General features: G+C 49.4%; 1 pseudogene; it reads left to right on the forward strand.

Moving 5' to 3' along the window:
• Window positions 1-11660: 11660 nt before the first annotated feature.
• LOC114096978 (serine protease 41-like) lies at window positions 11661-23585 on the forward strand (annotated as a pseudogene).
• Window positions 23586-26946: the final 3361 nt, after the last annotated feature.

The raw sequence follows: 26946 nt of genomic DNA on the forward strand, positions 1-26946 counted from the left end.
ATAATATTATATTATATTATATATTATATTCAATAAATTGCCAACTACAGTTCCCTCACTGGGTGCAGCACTTTAGAATTTATTCCTCCTCTGTAACTGCACCCCTGCACCTGGTAACCATCCTCCCCCTTCTTCCCAGCCTCTGGTGACCCCATTCCATTCTCTACTTCTTTGAGATGAGGTGTTTTTAGCTTCAACATATAAGCGAAGACATTCAGTTTCTCTCTTTCTGGACCCAATTTACTTAATTTACCACAATGTTGTCCAGGCTCATAAATGCTCCTGAAGATGAGAGGATTTCATCCGACTCTGGGCTGAATCATGATGTCTTGCTGTGCTCAGTGCTGCCCACTCACATCGAAGCTGTGGTGAAGGACAACCAATACGAATCCTGACCGAGCTGAAACTGCCTTTGACAAATGTTACTGTCCGAGGGTCAAAGGAATGAGTGGAAAGGGAGACAGAGACACCACTGGGTTGGCTATCCCAGTGTCCTTGTGACCAGAGGCTTCTGGAGGGGGTCTGTGGAGGGTGTGCTTGCCTGGTACCCCTCTGTGTCTGAAACACTCCCAGGGACATGGTGGGTTTTGAGGAGTGTTGAGGTCCCCAGCACTGCCTTCAGGGAGCTCCCTCCAGGCAGGACAGTCAGGACTTGCAGGAGTGTCCCAAATGTGTCCTCTTCCTGGGAGTCCTGGGTCTTGGGACAAGTGCTGAGGCAGGGGTCTGCAGAGGCCCTGGCTGGAGGCACAGCAGAGATCATTCCCAGATGGTGTCCTTGACATAGGGCACATGGTGTGCTGCTGTGGTTACACCAGCTCACTTCCATGTCTCCTTGACTTCACACATCAGTGGCCAGGTCACCCCTGTGGAGAAAGTGGCAGTGGACCTGGGCTCAGATCAAAGCACTCGGGCAGAACAGGCCTCAATAGTGGGCTGGGGCTTGGGGAGAGACCCAGTCCATGTACATAGCAAGGGGCAAGAGTTTCCCTAAATCATCCCCCTCTGCTTCCCTTAGCCCTCCAGCAGTTGTATCTGAGCCAGTTTCTTGAGCATTCCTGGCCACTGGGACCAAACACAGCTCATCACCCAAGACACACAGCCAGCCACCACTCTGATGCTGTGGGGAGGCACAGGGAGACTTTCTCAACTGCAGCCCAAGGGAGCATTCAGGCTGCAGGTCCTGACCAAACCCCACAGACTGCCCAAGGCCTCCAGAGCCCCTTCCAGCCCAGCCCTCAGAGAGCAGCAGGACAGGCTTCTTCCTGGCATTCAGGTCCCCAACTTCACCTCCTTAACAAGGCTTTCTCTGCTCTGTATGAAAAGCAAACCATAAAGGCCCCCACTACCTGTCCACTCACTGCCCCAGAACTGAGCAGTGTGGCTGAAATGGTCTCATCTGGTGGTTGTGCCATGGCTATTGGCCACCTCCAAACTCTGCTCAAGGCAGGCTTGGGGAACACTTGCGGAACTGGATGGTTGTTGGGTACAAAAGGAAGGAAGGGGCTGGAGGAGGAGGAACAGGAGGTGCACAGTGTCCCCAGGGTTGAGGGCTCTGGATTGGAGGCAAATCAGTGGGACAACCTGCAGAAGAGTGGCTTAGCCAGGGGCCTCACTGAGCGGCTCCATGGATGCCCTTGGAGAATCTCAGATGTTGGAAGCCAGAGGCAAGATCTGCCAGGCTCAGAAGTCCCTTGGATGTCATGGGGTTGGGGAAGCACTTCCTCCTCTCCTCTCTGCTCTCCTATAGCCTCCCAGGCTGGCTACCCCCCAGCTCCTATCCCCAACAAAGTCCTGTGAAGGAATATGTTCCCCAGCAGCTGTTGTGTGGTGTGGGAGGGGTCTTCTGTATGAGTGGAGGGGGCCATGCTCCTTCCTCTTGCACCCCAGACAGGCCACACAGGGTTCCATGTCACATATAGCATGTAAGAGCTTTGGGGCCAGGTTACCATGCTGTGTCCCTGGTGGTCAGCTGAAGTCTTATCTGAATGACCAGCTGGTTGATCTGGGAAGAGGGTAGGCTGTTTCCTTCCAGCATGGTCAGCTGCACCCCCTGGTCTCTGGCCTCCTCGCTATAGCCCCATCTCGACCAGCACCACAGCTCTCTGTCCCCATCCCTAGCTTTTGCTTAGCTCTGCTAGACTCACCACCCATAACGAGTCACTCTTGGAGGCAGACAGTCCAGTCACAGCAGCTGAGAAGAAGTGGCAGGAGCCTACATGCCCCAGATGCCCAAATGAGGCTCCAGGGAATGCCTAGGTCCAGGGAGTGAGGCAGCAGGGCAGGGACACTATGGAGGAAGCCCTAAGCGCAAGCACAAGGGCCCAGAGAGGCCAAAGAGGGTGAGGAGGGCCCATGTGGGGGCTTGTGACAGAGGGGACCTATGACTCCAGGGGCTCTAGGAGCCCTGGGAGAGGGGTGTCCTGGGATGGAGGCTGAAACTCCCACCCAAAGAGGCTCAAACTGCCCCCATCTCCTGCCTCTGGACCTAGGGGTCCCCACTTGCCCCTCCACCCCTGCTGGGGTCCCAGCCTGTGCTTCTGCCTCCAGCTCTCTTAGCTGTCTTTGGTCAGAACCCAGAGTTCTCTGGAGAGACTGGGAAGAAGAGTGAGAAAGGAGAAGACTAAGAGCACCCCCAGTCTGCTACCAATCCTGTGCCATTTACACCCAGCAGGTGTGAGATGTCATACCACCTGCCCAGTCCAGGCAGACCCAGGCCTGACCCCCAGCCCTGACCACAACCCTGGCATTGAACTTCAGACCTGTCCATGACTCTGAGATTGACCCTAGCTCTGCCATGACCCCTAGCCTTGCTCATCACCTTGGGATCTATCAACCCCTATCAATGAACTGTAGACCCCAGGTCTGCCCAAGACCCTCATATTTACCCAATGCCACCTGTGACCCTAGGACTCACCCATGCTTTGCTCAAGTTCTTGGTATTATCCCCTGGTCCTATCAATGACTCCAAGACCCCCTGGATGTGCTGCTCTCATGCCCACTTTGCTTACGAACAGCACTGCTGAGAAAAAGTGGGCTTGGGCACCAGGAGATCCCACTCCTGTTTCCTTGTCTGCAAAATGGGGCCAAGAGCAATGAGCACCTCCCGGGGCCGCTGTGAGCATCGGACCATACTGCAAATGGAGGCTGTGGCTGGTAGGCCTGGGTGGACATGTTCTGCTGGGTCCAGTCTTTATTGTCTCAAAGACAGACTCGTTGCAGGGAGCCCAGACCAGCCCCAGGAGTTCCAGAAACCAGCAAAGAAAGACATTTTGAGTGATGGCTGCACCCTGTGGCTCAACCCTGGATGGGGGATGAGAAAGGAGAAAAAGTTGCCAGGCTCTGTCCCTGGGGAACCACAGGCTAACCAGGCAGGCGAGAAACAGCTCAGGGCCCATGGGGATGAGCCGGAGGCCAGGGCTTAGCAGAGGCTTACAAGGTCTAAAGAAGGGATGTGGGGAGGTCTTCTGCGAGAGAGCTCCAGAGGGCAGGGCATGGGGTGGAGGGCAGCGTGTGGCTGACTTTGGTGTAAACAACAAGTTTCTTGGGGAAGTTATACTCATTCCCCCAACTCACCACTCATGCCTGGGCCCAGATGCCACCAATGTCACAGACCAGGGGGCTTCTGGAATCACCCTGGGGAGAAAGCAAGTGTCCAGAGGTGCAGGGATGCCCAGGGCCAGTTCTCCTGGACACAGAAACCGGGCCCTCCACCCCTACCCCAGTCCCCCAGCCTCCCTCAAGCACTTCAAGCCCAGAGCTAGGAGGAAGAGGGTCAATGCACTGAGAGTTTTTGGGAGCAGGTAGGGGAGGCTGGTTTGGGAACTAGAGGGGGATAGAATTCCTGCAGATGGGACAGGCAGTGTGACAGGGACCATCTATTTTCTAAATAAAACTTAAATTTCTGCTATAGTTGTGTATTTCAGAGTTGAGACTCAGAGAATCACTTTTGAGTTGCTGACTGACATTTCCAGTTGTTTCATTTTCTATGTAAAATCTCTCTTCTTTGAGGGAAAACAGTGAGGCGTGTGGCAGATGCATATAAGAGCAGACAGGAAAAGACACCACCAATCAAGCCCAGAAATGACTTGCCCTGCATGAAAATATGGTCAAAGGCTCACAGTGGTTTTTTTTTTTTCTTTTTTTGGGGGGGTATTCTGGCCCCAAAGGAAAAACTCTCAAGAGAGAGATAAGATCAGTCTCAGATTTTGAATGTTCTGATTTTTTTTTCAGTGCTGGGAGGGGACCCACAGTCTAGGAATGTGTTCTACCACTGAGCTACATCCTGACCCCCATCGTATTTATATAATATTTCAAAGGCAGAAGGGCTGGGGTGTAGCTGCGTGGTAGAGCAAATGCCTAGCCTACATGAGACCTGGGCTCCATCTCCAGCACCGCAAAGAAAGAGAGACAAAAGCTCCACAAAAAGAAAGAGAGATGGGGCTTGGGAACTTTGTGGACTTTCTTTTAGAACTGACCTTTGTATTTTAAAAAATAAATGAAAAAAAAAGATGTTGAGGGGGCTGGGGTTGTGGCTCAGTGTAGAGCGCTTGCCTCACATGTGTGAGACACTGGGTTCAATTCTAAGCACCACATATAAATAAATGAGTAAAATAAAAAAGTCCGTCAACATCTTAAAAACAACAACAACAACAGAAAAGATGTTGACCTCTGTCCTGGGAGGTTCCCAGGGATAATGGGGAGGGCAACACTCTGCCCACTGGGGGGTTCTGGTGGAGGGCTGGGTGTGGCTATCCCACTGGGCAGGAGTCCTCTTGGCCTTCCTCAAAGCTGGCACACAGCATACCCTCAAGGACGGTGGGTTTCCAGCAGGTGTCACAGGTCTAGGAGCCAAAGAGGGGCACCTCAGATACTTCAGGGTGAAGGGTAAGAGGAGGTCATTGTCCTCACCTCCTGGCTCCCAGCTGGTTAGCCCCAAACACCAACTTGGATGGACTAATGATAAAAACCACTCCTCCTGCTTCCCAGAGCAGGGGTCTCATTTGCATGAAATCCCACTCCTACGCCAAGGTAGCCCCAGCAGGAGAACACTGATTGTCTTAATGAATGTTCACAAGCCAGGGAGACTTGTTCCCTTCCTTCTCCATCCAGGCAAACACATAGATATGGGGTGGCTCTGTGGGGCTCTCCTCTCTCTCAGTGGTGGGGCAGCAGGGTGGGATGGATGCTCAGTGGCCCAGGACCGTGGTCAAGTGACATCCACATGACCGTGCGTACTCTGCTCAGCTTTCCAAGTCTCAGGTCAAAGGTGATTTAGTAGAGTCAATTGAATAGTGTGACCTCCAAGTTCACATCTACCCAGAACCTCAGAATGTGACCTTGGAAATAAGGGCTCTGCAGATAGAGGCAATTAGTCAAGATGAGATCAGCATGGATTATTAGGGAGAGAGTGTCTTATAAAAGACTGAAGAAGAGATGGTCCAGGAAGACACACATGGGGCAGGAGCCACAAAGATGGAGGCAGAGTCTGGAGTGATATGTTGAAAGTCAAAGATGACCAGGTGCTAGCAGAGGCTGGGAGAGACAAGGAGAGAACTCTGCAAAACCTCTAGAGGGAGCAAGACCCAGACAACACCTTAATTTCAGACGTCAGCCTCCTGGACTGAGAGGGAACACCTTTCTGCTTTATAAGCCTCTCAGTTTGTGGTCATTTGTTAGGGCAGCGATGCTGGGAGCCATTAGACAAGTAGGTATGACAATTTCCTTGCCAGCGTACCCCATGTTGCTTAGTGGAAGGACTTGTGGAAATAGGACATTTTGCAGTGACATTGCATGTAGGTGACCTTGCTCAAGGACCAGGGCGGATCCAGGTTTAGGGTGTTCCCGGTTTAGGATAATCGGGTTTAGGGCGTTCCTGGTTTAGGATAATCGGGTTTAGGGCGTTCCGGTTTAGGGCGTTCCAGGTTTAAGATTATTCCTGCTGGGAATAGGGCGTATCCTGCTGCCTGAGTTCCCCTTGAGTTCTCACGGGATTCAGACAGTATTTTTTGGGAGACAGAAGCCCAGTGGTAGTGGATTTGGGCAGAGAACGTGGATTTCCCCAGAACGTGATTGTAGAGTGCCGGTGTGAGTTCGGGAATAAAGAGTTGCTGTTTGAATCTACAAGGCTGTGAGTGGCTCGTGATTTTGTGCCCAGCCAGACTGCGGCACAGCCCCAGCAGACTGAGATGAGATGCTGTCACAAATGTGAGCAATGATGAAGATGAAGCTGAAGCTGATAACAGTCACCGACCCTTTGAAAAATGCCCCCAAAGTATCATACCATGCAACCCATGCATTAACCCCATCAGGTTGGCACTCACAAGATCTCCCTCACCAGAGAAAGATCCATGACCCAGTGTTGAGAGCCACAGCTGAAGGGGCCCCAGCAAACTTTCAGACTGCCAGCTGATGATTGGCTCACAGCGGCCCCAGCAACATCTAGCTGATTGGCTCCTCTGCGGTGATGCTCATTGGGCTGTTTCCCTGCCCTTTCAGACCACGGAGCTGCTCATTGGGGGACTTTTTGGCTCCGCCCACGCGACCCAGCCAATTGGCCTCAAGAGCAGGAGGATTGTGGGAGGTGGAGAGGCTTGTGGTTGTGAGAGAGGCTTGTGGGAAGCCGGTGGTGGCAGTTGGGCTCTGAGGGTTTTTCCTGAGGAGCGGTTTTGTTTGGCGTGTGTGGTTCTAAAAATAAAGTTCGTTTCTTTTGACAAGTGTCTCCTGAATTGTGCCCAGCCAGACTGCGGCAACCCATGGAGGCTGGAGACCACCTAGAAAGGACCGTCCAGGCAGGCCCTGTGGGTGCAACCCATGGAAAAAGACCCACTTTGAAATTAAAAGCTGCAAATCGTTTTAACTTCCCAGCTTCCTCACAGTGAGAACAAAGCTGAAGCCCCCTTGGCCCTGAGGGGTGTCAGGACTGTGACAGGTTCACAACATAGATAATCCACATATGTGTGTTTCCTGCCTTCTGTCCCACTGTGCTCCTCTACCTCTACATCCCCTCAAGATGGAGATCTGAGAAAGAAAAAGTTCCCCATCTTCCTCAAAGCTGGCTTTGAATGAGACCTACTCCCTCCCTCTGCTGAGCCCAGCACTCATCTTTTGGTTATTGGGTGCTGGGAGGACCATTGGGGGCTGAGGGTAGTGGCCCAGGGACAAGCTCATGTGGCACTGTTTCAACAGGCACCACCCTGGCAGGTGTAGCTCCTCCGTGTAAGTCTGTATGAGGGTGGAGGCAGGGGCAGCTGGCCCCAAGGGAGGTCGTCAGGACCAGGCCCTGCAGAGTCACCTTCTGGCTCTCCCACCTTCTCACCCACTCTGAACAGGAAGGAGCTGGATGGGCAGTGGAGGTACAGAGCCCAGAACTTGCCACAGGCATCTTGGACAAACACACCCACTCTGCCCTGTTGGCCATTGTTCCCCAGGCTCTGTGGGCCTTAGGTGGGCCAGGACACAAGGGGTGAGAGAGGTAAACTCATTAATCAAGGACAATGGATTTCAACAGGAAAAATGGAAGTACCTGCCCTCTGACCACCCACAGCCAGCGCCTTGACATCTGCCCACTTGCCACCAGGGGGCGGCAGTGGGCCTGTCTCTGGGGATCAGGGGCCTCCCAGATGTGCTGCTGGGCAGGGATCTCTGGCCAGCCTAAGCACTGGGGCTGCCCTCCACCTCACCTCCAGGTAACCAACTTCCAAGGGCCTCAGTGCCCCAGGGACAGGATGACCCACTGAGCACCCAAATGCTGCAGTGCAGTGGAAATCATGCATGGTGACAACACTGGTGTGATGGCTTCTCCACTTGTTCATTTTCATCTCTAACTGATCTCCCGAATTCTGAGGGGAGAAATCTGGATTTTAGTTGCTTGAGTATTTTGAACACTTTTTTGCTTATGTGTTCCCAAGACTTCTGCTCTGGGGACACAGAAGGACATGCCTCCTACATCTTTCAGTGGAATGCAACTTTAAAAAAAATATATTTATTTTTAGTTGTAGATGGACACAATATCTTTATTTATTTTTATGTGGTGCTGAGGATCGATTTTTATGTGGTGCCCAGGGCCTTAAACATGCTTGGTGAGCACTCTACCACTGAGCCAGCTTCAGAATGCAACTTTTTAAACAAAATTTGTTTTTAGATGTTGATGTTGTTATTCACTTATTTATATGCAGTGCTGAGAATTGAGCCCAGTGTCTCACACGTGCTAGGCAAGTGCTCTACCACTGAGCGCCAGCCCCAGCCCCTGAATGCAACTTTTGTCTATGGAAAAGATCCTCAATTTTCAAACCAAAGACCTCTATCCTTGGACATGTTTTATCTGACGTTAAAATTTCCTCATGTGCTTTCATCTTTTGTGCAGTTCTTTTGACAATGTATATTAAAGCTGAAACAGAAAGAAAGCATTTAGAAAGAAATGGCAGGCTGGGGATGTAGCTCACTGGTAAAACACCTGCCTAGTATGCACAAATCCTTGGGGGTGATCACTGGTACCACCAACAAAAATCAAATAGAAAGAAATGACCAAAAAAAAAAAAAAAAAACTTTCAGGGCTACAGTTTTGGCTCAGCAGTAGAGCATTTACCTAGCATGTGTGAGGCACTGGGTTCAATATTCAGATCCACATAAAAATAAATAAGTAAAATAAAGGTATTGTATCCACCTACAAATGAAAAATTTAAAAAACAGTAACAACAAAAATCTTTTCTCCACCCACTTCTGCTTGCACCCACAGGAATGTACTTCTTGGCATCTTGTAAGAATATCCACTGTTGCTAAGTGTGATGGCCCACACATGTGATCCCAGTGACTTGTGAGGCTGAAGCAGGAGGAGTGCAAGTTCAAGGTCAGCCTCAACAATTAGCAAGACCTGCAGCAAAAACAACAACAACAAAAACAACTGTCAGTGTAGCTCAGTGTCTCTGGATTCAATCTCCAGAACCATTTAAAAAAGAAAGAAAAGGAAAAGATACTCACATATTCTCATTAACTCAATGATGGAGTTTGCAATTGCAAAAGAAACTGAAGTTCCACATGAATCAGAAAACTTATAGGGATAAAGACACAGTCCTCCCACTTGGGGGGTTTCTGTACTGTGCAGAGCAGTTCCCAGTGGATGAGATCCAGTGCCTGGCCTGTAACCTCCTTTGAAGACATCACTACAGTCCTTGTCATCTGTCCAGTATCGCCTGCATCAGTGAGCTCCTCCCAGGAACTCCCAAGAGCTGCAGCCATCATGAGCTGTGCTCACTGGTAGTCGCTCAGCTGCGGAGTGTGGTGCTGAGGAGGTGACTCTCCCTGGCCCTGGTGACCTATTTCCTGGGAAAGGCAAGAGCCTTCCAAGTCCTCCCCTCTGAGGGTGCCCATCACTTGCTTCAGCCCATGTGGTGTCAGGAATGTTCCAATTGCAGCTAATGCGCCAGCATCTTCAGACTCGTTCAGTCTGGACACTGCCCTCTGCACACACAGGTGGAGCACAGGGGCGGGACCCCAGCATATCCCAGCCCAGAATGAGCTGCTGGGGGGAATCCTGGAGTGCGACTGGCCCTTTGCTTTCTCCCAACCCACTCTCTGTTTCAAACACTTTTTACTGTGGGAAATGTGGGTGCACACTGAGGCACAAGAGTCCAACAGCGCCCTGCCCACTCCAGCTTGGACACTCGGCAGTGCAGAGGCCATCTTTACCTTCTCATTTATTTATTTACCCATCTACATGTGGCACTGGCAGCTGAACCCAGATTCTTGCACAAGGTAGGCAAGTGTTCTGTCCCCGAGTTAAATCCCAACATTCGGGGGGGGGGGGGTAGACTCGGTCTCTCGGTCTCTCTCTATCTCTCTCTCTCTCTTTCTCCCTCTTTATTATTTTAAGACAGGACTATCAAAGTTGCCCAGGCTGCTGGTCTGGGACTTGGGATGCTCCTGCCTCATCCTCCTGAGCTGCTGGGATTACAAGCATTCGCCACCACTTCTGGCTGAATCTGTCTTTACAGCCTTCTCTTGTGGAATCCCTCCTCCAAATCCTTGCTCTGCCTTCTGAGTTCCTTTCTTTGTTTTCTCTTCCAGCTTACCACTGCATTTCTTACTTAGCTATGACCAAATTAGTGCTGAGCCCTTCTGCTACAATGTTCTGCTCAGCAGTGATATTTTAAACTTCTCCACACTCTTTTCTCCAGTTGCTCCTTTCCTGGACAATCCTTGCCTCCTCCTGGAAGACTCCTCCTGAATCTTTCTGAGGGACACTAGTTCCAAGTTTCCCAGTTGTAGAGGGGTGTAGTGGTGAATGCTGGTAATCCCAGTGACGGGAAGGCTGAGGCAGGAGGATCCCACATCCAGCACAGCCTCGGTGACTGAACTGTCTGAAACTTTGTTTAAAAGGGCTGGGGGTGTGGCTGGGCGTTAGAGCATCCCCAGGCTCTATCTCGGGTATGAAAAACAAAATAAGTAGTTTCCCAGTTGTCTGCTCTCCGTGGATTATCTGGGCTTCCTCTGTGGTCAGCTGACCTCCCTGCAACAGACCCTCTGATGAAGGCCCGAGTTCTCCTTGGAACATTCTCCATCCTCCTTGTTGGGTCGTCCAGGGCCAACTCAGCAGGAGCAGGGTGTTCCAATCCAGCACTCCAAGAAAAACACTGGCCCTTGACCAGCTCTGGGGAGACCACAGGCGCCCTTGGATGGTCCTTCTTGAGGAGTGTCCCTGCAAACTTGGAGGATGGTGCCACTCCGGGTCCCACTAACAGTGGGATTCCCCGAGGGGCTTGGACCACATGGCACCATTGGACTGGTGCAGGGGCTCGAGACTGAGTAACCAAGGTTCCCACCTGGGCATCTCATGCCTCCCTGACCACGCCTCAGTACAGCCCTGGTGACCAGAAGCTGCTGTCTTCCCTTGTGGCACTCCTTCGGGCCAGCAGTCTCAGGTCCACTCTGGGAGAATTCAGCCCTGTCCACTGGCCTCTGCTGGGGAACACATCTGGAGAGAGGCTCACGCTTGTGTCCTCACCCAGGAGCACACTGACTCTTCTGAGTTCTATGGGACCCGATGGGGACTCTCTGACCCAGGGGGTGTTGGTGCTGATGCCTGGCTGGCTGTCCACTCACAAGTGGGACTGGTACACTGACCCCACTCCCACAGGAAGCAGAGGCCCTGGAGGCCCGGGCAGTTGTGTGAGGCCCACTGCAGGCAGCAGGCAGAGAAGGAGCTCGAGCCCTGTGCATGGTCGCAGCCCAGCTCCGTGGTTGCAAAGGAGCAGCACCTTTCGCAGGAGGCGCCACACTGCTGACTCCAGATCAGCCTGCCAGGAGGAGGTGCTAGTGGGCTTCCCGGGGGCTCCTGGCTGAGGGCCATGTCCTTGTTCCTGGGGGAGTTGTGGGTGGGGGAAAGAGGGCATCAGAGGAGGCAGCCAGCGCTCATGGGCTGCAGACAAGAAAGGGGTGTTGGGGTTCACTGGCTGCAGCACCACATCATGACATGTGCCAGCTGACCAACTCCTGTAGGAGCCGAAGGCACTGTGGTCCCCAAGGATCCCTTGGTTCCAGTGAGCTCATCTGGGTGAAGGTGGTGGCCAGGGCTTCCAGCCTGCTGCCTCTCCCGCAGGGGGCGCCGGCAGGGTCTGGAGAGGAGCTGCAGGGAGCCCAGGGGGCGCCAGGTTGCAGAAGAGGCCATGGGCGAGAGGAGCTGCCCACTTCTGCCGCCGCTGCTGCTGCTGGCGCTGCTGTGGCGCCCGGGACTGGAGAAGCAGGGTGAATTCAGGGGGCGCTGCTGGCAGGGCGGGGCGACGGGGGCCGCGGGCATCGTGGAGGTCAGGGGCGCTCACCTCCTGGCCTCCACGCAGACTCGCAGGAAGAGATCCCGCAGGCAGGTAAGGCGCCCCCGACGAGCCCCCTGCGTGGTGCGCGGGCGTCGGATGCAGAGGACGGTGCGAGGACGCCTCATCTCTCCCTCTCCTCCGCCTCAGGTCCCATGAGCACCCTGCTGCTCTCAAGTAACGGCCGGGCCCTGGGGAGGGGCGGGTGGGTGCGTCCCCAGAGGCCCCCCCCCCCCCATCCAGCGGTGGGCCTGCCCCGCGAGCTCACTGCGTATCTGCCCTGCGGCCGCCGGGAGGTCCGCCCTCTGATCGTGGGCGGAGTGGAGTCCTCGCGCGGGCGCTGGCCGTGGCAGGCCCTGGTGCGTGTGCGCAATGTCAAGACGTGCGGAGGGAGCCTGCTCAGCCGCCGCTGGGTGCTGGGCGCACTGCTTCAGAAGGTGAGTCTGGTATCCACAAGGGACAGAAACCTCTCTTCCTGCAGAGGGTGCGCCTTGCCTTCTTGCAACCTCATCTGAGCCCCAGTCTCTGCTGTAACAGTCACACTACAGCCTTCTCTGCTGGTTCCCCTGGAGCCAAGGCCACTCTAGTGCTCCCAGAGTGCTCTTCTACACTTCCATGCACCTCGAGGTGTATTGCACGTTTTTTTTTTTTTCTCAACCCAAATGTACTATTGTCCATATCCACTTGTAAAGTATACAAGGCTGTCGCACACCTTTAATGCCAACAGCTGAGGAGGTTGAGGCAGGAGGATGGCGAGTTCAAAGTCAGCCTCTGCAACTTAACCAGGTCCTAAGCAACTTAGCAAGACCCTGTCTCTAAATAAACTACAATAAAGTGCTGGGGATGGGGTTCAGTGGCTAAGTGCCTCTGGATTCAATCCTAGGTACAAAAACAAAACAAAACAACAGCAATACAAAGTATAGATACCAGAAGTGTAGGAGACATGGGCTGATGTGGGGCCAGTGCTGGTCACCACCCTGCCCTGTGGAGCTCTCCCCAGACCAGATGTGTGACTTCATCCTGCCTGAGGCCCAACACTGACCCCCACATCTGCTTAATCATTTATGACTGCATAAGCATCCCCAGAAAAACTGGGATGAATTGCTTTGTCCTTAAGATAGCTCTGGGAGGTGACAAGACCCCCTGGGAGTGTGTGGAGCCACTTTCTTGCTTCTCCCTCCACAGTGCTCTGGTCCTGCCTGTCTAGGCTCTGTGGCTTCTATAGAAGGCCTTGGGACCATAAGAAGGACTTGCCATGGACACTAATGGTGTCCATAATGAGGAAGTAGTAGCAGCCCCACAGCATCACCCCAGCCCAGGTGTGCTCAGATGGCCAGGCCCCCTTCCCCGGGCCCTGGAGGTCGCTCTCTTCTCCCCTGCCAGGTTCTCTCGTGCTTCCAGGTGGATAGTCCAGCTTGGTGAGCTGACTCTCCGCCAATCTTTCTGGAGCCTGCAGGCCCACCGAAACCGGTACAGAGTGAAGGACATCATTGTGAACCCCCAGGCTAGAGGGAAGTTCCATGACATCGCCCTGCTGAGGCTGGCCTCCTCGGTCACCTACAGCAAGTACATCCAGCCCGTCTGTGTCCTGTCTTCTACCTTCATGTTCCTGCACCGGTCCGACTGCTGGGTGACTGGTTGGGGAGTCATCCATGAGAATATGGGTAAGGTTGGGGACAGAGGGCTGGGCTGGGCACTATCCTCATCCCATTTAGCCACCAGGTCCAGCTGCCCCTCCTGGACCTGGGCACCCGCTCAGCATTCTCTCCTCAGGGGCTGCCCTCCTCTTGCTCCCACTGCAAGGGCAGGAAGACAGGCTCTGTCCCCTTCCCTTGTAGACATGTGTGGGCCAGAAGGCAGGGGTACAAGGGGGGCTGGCTTGGCATGTGCCTTTGCTAGCCAGTAGGGGTGGCAGGCTCAGGACAGCCTCCTGCCAAGGGCCTCTGCCGTTAACTTCCTTCCACTGTGATTTAGTTCACAAACCCAAACTTATAGCCAGCAGTGGCGAAGCAGGCTGTTCAGAGATCTGCGGGGCGTTCCCAAAGCTGTGCGGCCATCCTGGCACCCTCTACCTCAGAACAGCTCCATCTCAGCAGGAGTCCCCGCCCTCCTTGATCATTCCTCTCCGTGCCTGGTGGCCTGGGCTCATTGCCCCTGGCAACAACCGCCTGCCCTCTGCCTGCATGGATTGCCTGCTCTGGACATTCCTTGCCAACGCAGCCACAGAGCGTGTGGCCTTTTGCATCTGCTTCTTGCACGTGCTGTCGTGTCTCCCAGGGTCGTCCCGTTTGCGTGTCCCTCAGTCCTGCATCCCTCTTTTTTCCTTTCCTTCCTTCCTTTTTCTTTTCTTTTTTTTTTAAATATTTAATTATTTATTTATTTGGCAGACACAACAGCTTTGTTTGTATGTGGTGCTGAGGGTCGAACCCGGGCCGCACACATGCCAGGCGAGCGCGCTACCGCTTGAGCCACATCCCCAGCCCTCTTTCTTTTTCTTTTCTTTCCTTCTTTTATTTTTTTGGTATAATTCACAGAACATCAAATGAGCCACTTAACGTGTGAAGATGCACAGCTTGGCGTATTCAGCATATTCATGACACTGTACAAGGGAGGACTCCATGGGAGACCTCCATGCCACCAAGCTGTGGCTCCACGTGGGGCCCTCCCTGCAGTCCCAAGAGCCACCAGCCAGACTTCTCCTCTGCCTTGGCTTCTTCTAAGTATCCAGAGAAATGTCCCCTGCTCTGGCCTCTTTTGTCATCCACGCGATAGCCCGGGTCTGAGCGTCAGGGCTTCTTGGGGACCATGAACGTTCCACTTCGGGCACATTCGTTTAGACCACAGTCCTCATCCCTTCATTCACTGATGGACACTTGGGGTTTTGACCTGCTGAGTGATGTGGCTGCAGTGGCTGTGAGCACACACGCACACTTTCGTTTGATGACTCTTTTCAGGTATCATTGGGGCTGCGGTTGCTGGACCACGTGGTGATTCTCTGTTGGACCTGTGGAGCTACCGGCAGTGCCCAGCAGCAACTCCTTCACATTCCTGTTAATATGTTTGCTGACATGCATTATCGTCATGGTTTCTTCTCTTTTCCTTTTTAGTTCTGAGGTCCTCAAGCATGCCAGGCAAGTGCTCTACTGCTCAAGCACACCCCCTCCCCATTTTCCACTCTTTAAATTTGGCTGTCCTTGTGGGTGGGATGTGGTGCCTCAGTATGATTTTCACTTATGTTTCTCTAGTGACAAATGACATTGAGCTTCTTCCATGTGCTCACTGATGTGTTCTATATCCCTAGGAAAACTAGCTTTATGAATCCTTTGCCCATTACTAATGGGGTTGTCTTTGATTGAGTCATAATGCTGTTCTGTTCTAGGTAGACCTTTATTGAAAATATGATTTGAAAAATACATTCTCCCATTATCTGGATTTTCTTTTCACTTTTTTTTAATTAATTTTTTTTAGTTGGACACAATACCTTTATTCCATTCATTTATTTTTGTGTGGTACTGAGGATCGAACCCAGGGCCCTGCACATACTAGGCAAGTGCTCTACCGCTTTTTTCACTTTCTTGGTAATGTTTTTCAATATACCAAAATCTTAATATTGATGAAATCCAAATTATTTATTTATTCTTTTGTTTTTATTAGTACATTATAATTATAAATAGTGGGGTTCATTTTGACTTATTCACAAATGCATATAATATAATTTGTCTTCCTTTGTTGCTTGTACTTTTGGAATTTTATCTTTTTTTTTTTGCCCCCTGTACTGAGGATTGAACTGGGGGCATTCTACCAATATGCTACCTCCCCCAGCCCTATTCTTTTTTTTAACTTTCTTTCTTTTTTTTTAATCTCTCCTTTTTTTTTTTTTTTTTTTTTTTTTGTGGCAATGCCTTGCCAAAGTGCTGAGGCTAGGCTCAGACTTGTGATCCTCTGGCCTCAGCCTCTGGAGTCATAGGGATTATAGGCGTGTGCTACCACACCCAGGTTTTGGTGTTATATCTGCAACAACATTGTCAGATCCAGAATCCTGAACATTTACATATTGACCCCTATGTTTTCTTTTGTACTTTTAGCTCTTATATTCATGATTTTGATTCATTTTGAGCTGAGGCTTGCACATGACGAGAAGTAGAGGTCCAGTTTTACTCTTCCTTGTGGTTAGCCAGTTGTCCAAGCACCATTTGTTAAATACCACTGAACTTTGATTGAACCTTGTGAAAAATCAATCCTCCTTAGATGTGTTGGTTTATCTCCAAGACTCACATTTCTTTTACACTGGTCTATATGTCTGTCTTTATGCAATCAAACAGGACGGTGCTATTAAATTCATGTAGCTTCACAGTATGTTTTGAAATCTGGAAGTGAGTCATTCAACTTTGTTCTATTTTTTTCAATATTATTTTAATTACTTAGGGCTCCTGGATATTCTGGTAAATTTTAGAGGCAGGCTGTCAATATCTTTTAAAAAGCCACTGATAATAGACTTAAAAATAAGAACCATATGATCATCTCGATAGATGCGGAAAAAGCATTCGACAAAGTACAGCATCCCTTTATGTTAAAAACTCTAGAAAAACTAGGGATAACAGGAACATACCTCAATATTGTAAAAGCAATCTATGCTAAGCCTCAGGCTAGCATCATTCTGAATGGAGAAAAATTGAAGGCATTCCCTCTAAAATCTGGAACAAGACAGGGATGCCCTCTCTCACCACTTCTGTTCAACATAGTTCTCGAAACACTGGCCAGAGCAATTAGACAGACGAAAGAAATTAAAGGCATAAAAATAGGAAAAGATGAACTTAAATTATCACTATTTGCAGATGACATGATTCTATACCTAGCAGACCCAAAAGGGTCTACAAAGAAACTATTAGAGCTAAAAAAATGAATTCAGCAAAGTGGCAGGATATAAAATCAACACACATAAATCAAAGGCATTCCTGTATATCAGCGACAAATCCTCTGAAATGGAAATGAGGACAACCACTCCATTCACATTATCTTAAAAAAAAAAAATACTTGGGAATCAACCTAACAAAAGAGGTGAAAGACTTATACAATGAAAACTACAGAACCCTAAAGAGAGAAATAGAAGAAGATCTTAGAAAATGGAAAAATATACCCTGTTCATGGATAGGCAGAACTAACATCATCAAAATGGCGATATTACCAAAAGTTCTCTATAGGTTTAATGCAATGCCAATCAAAATCCCAACGGCATTTCTTGTAGAAATAGAGAAAGCAATCATGAAATTCATATGGAAAAATAAAAGACCCAGAATAGCAAAAACAATGCTAATCAGGAAGTGTGAATCAGGCGGTATAGCGATACCAGACTTCAAACTATACTACAGAGCAATAGTAACAAAAACAGCATGGTACTGGTACCAAAACAGGTGGGTCGACCAATGGTACAGAATAGAGGACACAGAAACCAATCCACAAAACTACAACTATCTTATATTTGATAAAGGGGCTAAAAGCATGCAATGGAGGAAGGATAGCATCTTCAACAAATGGTGCTGGGAAAACTGGAAATCCATATGCAACAAAATGAAACTGAATCCCTTTCTCTCGCCATGCACAAAAGTTAATTCAAAATGGATCAAGGAGCTTGATATCAAATCAGAGACACGCCGTCTGATAGAAGAAAAAGTTGGCTACGATCTACATTCTGTGGGGTCGGGCTCCAAATTCCTCAATAGGACACCCATAGCACAAAAGTTAATAACTAGAATCAACAAATGGGACTTACTCAAACTAAAAAGTTTTTTCTCAGCAAAAGAAACAATAAGAGAGGTAAATAGGGAGCCTACATCCTGGGAACAAATCTTTACTCCTCACACTTCAAATAGAGCCCTAATATCCAGAGTATACAAAGAACTCAAAAAATTAGACAATAAGATAACAAACAACCCAATCAACAAATGGGCCAAGGACCTGAACAGACACTTCTCAGAGGAGGACGTACAGTCAACAACAAGTACATGAAAAAATGCTCACCATTTCTAGCAGTCAGAGAAATGCAAATCAAAACCACCCTAAGATACCATCTCACTCCAGTAAGATTGGCAGCCATTATGAAGTCAAACAACAACAAGTGCTGGCGAGGATGTGGGGAAAAGGGTACACTTGTACATTGCTGGTGGGACTGCAAATTGGTGCAGCCAATTTGGAAAGCAGGGAATGGAGCCACCATTTGACCCAGCTATTCCCCTTCTCGGTCTATTCCCTAAAGACCTAAAAAGAGGATGCTACAGGGACACTGCTACATCGATGTTCATAGCAGCACAATTCACAATAGCAAGACTGTGGAACCAACCTAGATGCCCTTCAATAGACGAATGGATAAAAAAAAATGTGGCATTTATACACAATGGAGTATTACTCTGCATTAAAAAATGACAAAATCATAGAATTTGCAGGGAAATGGATGGCATTAGAGCAGATTATGCTAAGTGAAGCTAGCCAATCCCTAAAAAACAAATGCCAAATGTCTTCTTTGATATAAGGAGAGTAACTAAGAACAGAGTAGGGACGAAGAGCATGAGAAGAAGATTAACATTAAACAGGGATGAGAGGTGGGAGGGAAAGGGAGAGAGAAGGGAAATTTCATGGAAATGGAAGGAGACCCTCAGGGTTATACAAAAGTACATACAAGAGGAAGTGAGGGGAAAGGGAAAAATAATACAAGGGGGAGAAATGAATGACAGTAGAGGGGGTAGAGAGAGAAGAGGGGAGGGGAGGGGAGGGGAGGGGGGATAGTAGAGGATAGGAAAGGCAGCAGAACACAACAGACACTAGTATGGCAATATGTAAATCAATGGATGTGTAACTGATGTGATTCTGCAATCTGTATATGGGGTAAAAATGGGAGTTCATAACCCACTTGAATCAAAGTGTGAAATATGATATATCAAGAACTATGTAATGTTTTGAACAACCAACAATAAAAAATTTTTAAAAAAGCCACTGATATTTGGATCAGGATTGCATTAAATTGTGGTTGTTTTAGGGTGCACTGCCATATTAATGCATCTAAAATCATCAACATACAAACATCCATTTATTTGCACCTTCTTTCATTGCTTTCAGCAAAGATTTGCAGCTTTTTGTATGCAAGTCTTAGACCTCATCAGTTAGTTTACTCATTTTTTTTTCTTTTGATACTCTTGTAAATGGAATGTTTTCTTAATTTCCTCTTTGGAGTGTTCATTGTTAGTATAAAGGAACATAAATGACTTCTTTTTCAGTGTTTGGATTGAACCTAGGGAGGCCTTACTCTGAGCTAAATCCCAGGCCATTTTTCTTTTATTCTGAGGCAGGGCCTCACTAAGTTGCTGAGGCTGGCGCCTTACTTGCAATCTTCCTGCCTCTGTTCTCCTGAGTTGTGCTGGTTTACAGGCATGTGCCCAGCACACCAAGGATTTTTGAATGTTGAGTCTGTATCCTGCACTGTATATTTGTTCATTAGCTCTAGAAGGTGTTTATTTACACATTTCTTGTGGACTTACTATTTCTACATATAAGGTCATGTCATTTGGGAATGGAGATCATTTTTTTCCTTTTTTTTTCTGATTGGGTTACCTTTTCTTTCTTGCTTGCTTAATTGTTCTTGTGAGAAATCCCAGTACTATGTGAATAGAAGGGTGGAATCAGGCAACCTTGCTTTGTTCTTGGTCTTAGAGGAAAAACTGTCTGGTTTTTCACTCTTGAGCAAGACTTTCACTGCTGGCTTTTCATTACAGGGCTTCGGTTGTGTTGGCAGGTCCCTTCCGTTCCTTGTTTGTGGAGTGTTTTCATCATGAAAGGGCACTAAATTTTGTCAATGCCTTTTCTGTGCCTATTAAGGCAATCCTGTGTTTTCTTTCTTGTTCTATTATGTAGATGCCATCCTGAGTTCTAAATGTGGGCCCAGCCGTCCTCTGGAAGGAGTCCTATAGAGCATGCTTTGCTCGTGTTCTGGTGAAGATTTCCACTAGTGCTTTCAGAAGGGGGAGATGGCGTTCCAGTTTTCTCTTTTGTTGCTGTGGCGTTGTCTTTGTGGCTGGTGTAAGGCTCACGCTGGCCTCGGGGGAGGAGCAGGGCAGTGTTTCCCTCAGTTCTGTCATGGGGAGAGCTCAGGAAGGGTTGGTGTCAGTTCTTCTTAGATGTTGATAGAATTCACCAGTGAAGCTGCCCGACCCTGAGCTTTTTTTCATTGGGAGATTTTTGATTACTGATCCGATCCCTATTCATTATATAAATAACACATGTTCAGATTTTCGATTTCTTCTTGAGCCTTTTCTGGTGTTCTGTGACTTCCTGGGGATCATTCTGCTGCCTCCAGATCATCTCTGTTCTCTTGTCATCCTTTCTGTTTCTGTAGGGTCAGTACTACTGGCCCCACTTTCATGGTACTTCCTGCTTGCTTCTCTTTTTGGTTTCATTGGTCTTTTCTACATATCCAACTTCTCATTTCCTTCTTCCCGGTGGCTTTAGTTTGTGCTTCTTTATCCAGCTCCTTACCATGTAACCCTGGGCCGCTGATCCAAGATTTCCCTCTTTTATTAGGTAGGCATGGACAGCTCTTGTTGCCCTCTCCAAGCACTTTTGCTATGTCTGGGGTCTATCCTAGTGTTACCTGTGGTTTCCTCTTTACCCAGGGGTCATTTAAGAGACTGTTGTTTAACACCCACAGGTATGGGAATTATTTGGTCTTGTTGTTGCTGATTTCTGGCTGCATTTCCTCCTGGGAATTCCCAGGGAAGATGTGTTGCTTGGTATCAGTGTTTTCCAACTCACCGACCTACTGCATGTCATGGAGACAGTTGCACACACACCTCAGGAAAATGTATATTCTGTTGGTTTTTTTGGATGGTCTCTACTGTATATTTCTGTGATATACTTGGTTTATGGTGTTGTTCACATTTTCTATTTTTATTGATCTCTCTGCTTTTCCCATCCATTATTAAAGGCAGAAAATTAGAGCATCCAACTATTAATATGCAACTTTCTGTTATTCCCACCAATTCTGTCAATTTTGCTTTATATATTTTTGGGTTCTATTATTAGGTATATGGATGTTAATAATTGCCATTTTTTTAAGGATTGGTATCTTTTATCAATATGTAATTTCCTTCTTTGACTTTGTAACAAGTGTTGATTTAAAGTTCACTTTGGCTGATCTAGTTTAGCAGCCTTAGCTCTCTTGGTTATTATTTGCATGAAATCTCTGTTGCTAACCTTTAGCCTTTATATGTCCTTGAATCTAAAGTGAACCTGTGTAGACGGTGTACAATTGGACTGTGATTCTAAATCATTCTGCCTATCTGCTTTCTACATGGAGCATCTAATCCCTGCACATAAGGAGTAATTACTGACCAGGAAAGACTTGCTTCTATTTTTTGTTTGTTTGTTTTGTATATCATATATATATATATATATATTTTATATCTATAGCTATCTCTTATATCTTCTCTCTCTCTCCTCTGTCTCTCTCTCTCTCAGTACTGGACATGGAACTCAGTGGTGCTGTACCACTGAGTTACATTCCAAGCCCTCTTGATTTTTTATTTTGAGACAGGGCCTCACTAAGTTGCTTAAAACTGGCCTCAAACTTATGATTTTCCTGCCTCAGCCTCCTAAGTAGCACCACCAAATTGTTTTTTATTTCTTTTTTGTTTTCATTTATTTAAATGATTTACTAGGATATCATATTGGTTTTCTTCTCTTTTTTAAATATATTTTTTTAATTTGTAGATGGACACATTACCTTTATTTTATTTATTTATTTTTATGTAGCGCTGAGAATTGAACCCAGTGCCTCATAAGTGCTAGGCAAGTACTCTACCACTGAGCCACAACCCCAGCCCTCTTCTCGTTTCCTTATATTTTTCAATTATTTTATTAGTGGTTGCCCTGGGCATTACAATTTGTATCTCAAACTTGTAACAATATCTATTGAATTAATACCAATTTAGCCTCAATAGTACAAATAAATCTCGGTTCTTGGATAGATTTATTCCTTCACTTTATGTTTTTCTTATCATAATTTATGTCTTTATGCAGAACATTAACATGAATTTACAATTATTGCCTTATGCATTTGCCTTTTTTTTTTTTTTTCAGGGCTGGGGATTGAGCGCAGGGCATGCTAGGCAAGTGCTACATGCCAGCCCCACACGTTTGTATTTTACATTGGCTAAGAAACAAAGAAGAGTCATTAACCAAAAATACAATAAGACTGGCTTTTATATTTTCCAGTGCATTTTCCTTCAAAGCTGTTCTTTCTTTCCTTGGATGACTTTGGGCTACTGTCTGGTGTCCTCCTTTCATTTCAGCCTCAAACACCCCTTTTCCATTTCCTATGAGAATTGATCTACTCGTGATGAATCCTGATGTAGTTTATCTGAGAATGTCTTCACTTCTCCTTCGTTTCATGAAGGAGAGCTTTATATGATAGAGAATTCTTGTATGACCATTTAACCCACCCTCTTTGACTTTGAAATGTGTCTTTCCACTGCTTTCTGCCCTCCATGGTTTCTGTTGATTTTATTGATGGTCCCTTAAAGTGATGCCTTGCTTCTCTCTGGCGGTCTACATGTCTGTCTTTGTCTTAACAACCTCATCACAACGTGTCTCAGTGTGGATCTTTGTGTTTACCCAAATTGGAGCTTGTGTAGCCTCTTGTATTTGTAGTTTCATGCCTTTCATCAAGTTTTGTATTTTTCCTTCTGGATCCTGCAGCCCCAAATTATCTCAGCCTCCTTAAGTTCCACACTCTCTGTGTTTTTGTGGGGAATCTCTCCACTGGTGCACTTGGGACTTTCTTCTGCATTTTAAAAATTAGGAAACCAAGTTTTGGTGGAGCTGCAAAACAAGCCCATCCATTGGGTCCTTCTGTGATAGTGCTGATAGCCTATGATGTGAGGTGATCATCAGGGACCTCCCAACTGCTACAAGATGTGTCCTGCATCCTGCTCTGCTCCAGATGGCAGAGGAGAGGTTGAGTTTGCTTTCTGTCTCTGTCCTACCCCAGTACCTCTGCCACCCCCCTACCGCCTCCGGGAAGTGCAGGTCACCATCCTCAACAACAGCAGGTGCAGGGAGCTGTTCGAGTTGCTCTCTCAGCGCAGCTCCATCAGTTTCAACATGCTTTGTGCTGGTGCTGAGAATGGCAGCAGGGATACCTGCCACGTGAGTGCCCACCCCATGAGGAAATCATACCCACCCTGCCCCAGGCCTGAGAGCAGGCTCCGAGCCCCCACCAGCCCACACCTGGAGTAAAGCAATGGCAGTCCTTACTCACCAGCCTACAAAACATACTGCTCATTCTCCACTGGTGGTGCCTCCTCCCACACCCGGTCAGCCCCTGGAGGTAGAGACTGAGGCCCCACTTTGCAGATGCAGAAACTGAGGCTCTTCTCTGCTGGGGAGCAGGGAATAGGACTCACACCCCTCCTGCCAGCTGCACTGCCACCCTGCTCCCCCAGCCTCTCTGCAGGCTCCACCCACCTGCCCTGGTTGGGCTCACCCAGGCTTCTCCCCAGGGTGACTCAGGAGGACCCTTAGTCTGCGACCTGGAAGGGCTGTGGTATCAGATTGGAATTGTGAGCTGGGGAGTGGGTTGTGGTCGACCCAACCGGGCTGGAGTTTACACCAATGTCAGTTGGCGCTTTGGGTGGCTCTGTCACTGATGTCCCACAGTGCACCCAGGCCAGATGCCTCCCTGATGCCGCTATTCCTCTCTACACTCAGGTCTCTGCAACTCCTGGAGTTGGCTGAGTCCACTTGGCCTGTGTGAGCACCACAGTGCTTATATAGTCACCTGGGCTGCGGACACTCAGAGTCAGGTGGGGACAGCCTGCTGGACCAGGCTGCGGTCCCTTTCTGACCCATTTGCTAATAAACACAAGTGCATGCCTGAATTTGTGCTCTGCAGAGCTTTCTTTGGACCCAGTGGCTTCCTGATCAACTGTCTGGGTTCACCCATGACCAGTCCAGCCCAAGACCTGTCTCTAACTCCTAACCCTTATACAGGATTTGGAGAGAGCTGAACCCTCACCAGCTAGTTCAATCAGAAAGACGACTTGTGGAAAGGCCCAGGGTGTCTGGGGCAGGGAGTCTGCAGTAGGGCGCAGGGAGCAAACACTCCTGATCGAGGACCCCTATCTCAGAGTGCCCCATTACCCAAGTGCCAGATGCTCTCGCCCATGATTCCCCAAAGGCCAACCTAAGACCAGGACTTGGTGCAGATAGTTTATTTGGGATGTGACCTCAGGAAGCACAGGTGAGGAAGTGGGGAAACTGAGGCAGGGAAGCACAGAGTTTGTACAAAAGGGTGGTTCCCATTGTGGGTAACTGCAGCACTGGCCCACTGAGGACAAGGTCAGCAGGGCTGGCATTCCTCCTGACCCCCAAAGCACAGCGTGGTCCCGAGGGCATGAGATTCTCCAGCGCAGGAGCTGACTCCAGCTGAGGCTGTCAGTCAGAACTTCACCTGCTGTGGCGGAAAGTGGTGGGGGTGGGAAAGTGGGAAGGCACCCACCCTGTCTGCACCCCACAGGCCCTCCTCGCATGGCCAAGGGACCAGTTCACCAGGCAGCCTTGGTGGGGGGTCTCTAGCTTATTCAAGCAGAGTGGGTCTTGCAAAATCCTCAAATGCTGTGAGCACAGAAGATAGATATGCTCTGGCCAGCTTCCTCCCTCCTGGTGCCACCCCCAGTCCCACTTCCTGGAAAATGTACCTCTGACGCACATGTTCCTGTCACCTGTGAGCCTAGGAGGAAGGTTGGAGAGGGCTTCTGGGCAGGGGTCCACTACCTTGCTGTCCTTCTGCCTTATGGGTCTGCATCACTTAGTGGGCAGTGTTGAGAGCCACAGCCCAAAGGGGCCCCAGCAAACTTCCAGCTGCCAGCTGATGATTGGCTCACAGCGCCGGAGCAACTTCTAGCTGCCAACTGATTGGCTCCTCTGCAGTGATGCTCATTGGGCTGTTTCCCCGCCCTTTCAGACCACAGAGCTGCTCATTGGGGGACTTTTTTTGGCTCCGCCCACATGACCCAGCCAATTGGCCTCATGAGCAGGAGGAGGGGGGAGGTTGAGAGGCTTGTGGGAAGCCGGTGGTGGCAGTTGGGCTCTGAAGGTTTTTCCTGAGGAGCTGTGTGGTTTGGTGTGTGGTTCTAAAAATAAAGTTCGTTTCTTTTGACAAGTGGCTCCTGAATTGTGCCCAGCCAGACTGCGGCAGGGCAGTTGAGCTGAGGTGGGTGGGTTAGCCAGTCCCCCTCAATTGCAGCAGGGAAGGTGCTTTGTCCCTCTGAGTTCTGGGGTGTCATGCATGGGGCAGGCAGGGGAGTCCCTGTTTGGAGAGGAGGAAGATGCAGCAGGTAGGAAGTGCTGGGTACAGATCAGAAGGCAGCTCCTGAGGTGTGATTGGAGTCACGGGGCTGATTCCAGAGAGAGGAGATGAGCCAGGGGCCCTGTCAGGTCTGGGGACTTCTGGATGGCATTGAGCAGTGGACTAGAGAGAAAACTGGCCAGAGGGAACAACTCAGAAGTAAAAGGTGGATCACAAACCCAACTGACCCTGTGGTATTGGGAGGAGCCCGACACCACATGCTGCTGAGATGTCTGAAAGGGTGGGACCTGGAGAAGGAGAATCCTTCTGAGCCTGGCCACAGCTCAATGGATTGTCCAGCAGGGCACAGGTGAACGGTGTCCCAAGGGAACTTGTCAGAGAGGAAAGGCAGTTCCACAGCCTGGCACCCCACCCCCAGCGGAAGGGGTTGCCTCTTTTTAGCCCCTGCCCCCCCGCCCCCCCCCCCACCGCTGCTTGGCTAGGGCACCTCAACTCCCAAGTACAGAGGCCAGCTCTGAGTTGAATGTTAGAGTCTCCTCAATTTGTAACTTCTGATGTGACATAAGGGGGTGCCCTTTGGAGGTGATCGGGTGCTGGTGAGGTCATGAGGGAGAGGCCCCAGGTTGAGGCTAGGACTCTTATAAGAAGAGGTCCTAACCTCAGAACACTCCTCAACCGCCCTCCTCTTGGCCAGACAAGAACACAGGGAGACAGCAGCTGTCAACCAGCCAGGAAGCGACCATCACCAAGAACCCAACCCAAGGAACCTTCACCTTAGACGTCCAGCCTCCAAAACAACTGGCTGGAGCCTGGCCGTCTAAGGTGTTCTTGTAAGGCTGCCTGAGCTCATTAGGACTCCACGTGGGCGCTGGCAGCCCCGCAGCCCCATTTGAAATTTGAATATATTTTAATTTTTTTAAAAAAATTTAATACCTGTACTAATGGGATTTTAGTTACACCAAAGATTAGGCAAAATGTGTGTCTGGAGGTCCAGTTAGTGTTGAGTTTTGCTGGGGAGGATAGATAAAATGCCCAGCAGGTAGGGAGGTGCCCACGTGAACGTGAGTGGTGCTGTTGCAGGGTCCCAGGGACGCATGGTGGAATCGCCTCCCACTCCCCGACTCCTCGAAGCCTTCCTGGGTAGGGGCCTCATTCCCCAGCAGCAGCCACTCAAGGGAAGTCCACACACGAAGGCCAGCCTCTGCCCTCGCCCATGAGTTCCCATCCCCTTCCCAGCAGCCTCTTCTGGGAAGAGGCTGAGAAGCGATGGGCTGAGGGTGCATGGAGAAGCCAGTTCCCAGCTTGACCCCAGAAAGTTCAGTCTGTCCCAGGACCAGAGCTAGGGACCCAGGCTCCCGCCTTCAAGTGAGGCTGGGACTTTCTGTAGAGGACGAGCCTGACCCTTGGACTGAAGTTCTGACCTGCTGTGCTCAGAGGGGTCCCCCCAAGCCCCACTCCAGGAGGGTAGGAAGGCCAGGCCTATGTGATCTAATCCAACTGCTGACATACAAGGCCCCCCAGCCCAGGGTCCACCTCTCTGGAAGGAGAAGGCTTCATTGTTCCCTTTCCTGGCAGAGTGCAAACTGGGGCGTACCCAGTACATGGAATAAATGCTCAGTAAATCCCCCTCTTGGGGAGCCCTTATCCCAAGGGACAAAGGGCTGTGTTGAGCATCTGTGAGAATAGGCTCAGGGCCAGCACTCAGGCCTAGGTGGCTGGAGGATTCAGGGTGAGGTTGATTCAGAATGGTGACCTCCCACCTGTGCACACAAAGAGCTGACACATGTG

Source organism: Marmota flaviventris, chromosome 19 (genome assembly GCF_047511675.1).
Source record: "Marmota flaviventris isolate mMarFla1 chromosome 19, mMarFla1.hap1, whole genome shotgun sequence".
Lineage (NCBI taxonomy): Eukaryota > Metazoa > Chordata > Mammalia > Rodentia > Sciuridae > Marmota > Marmota flaviventris.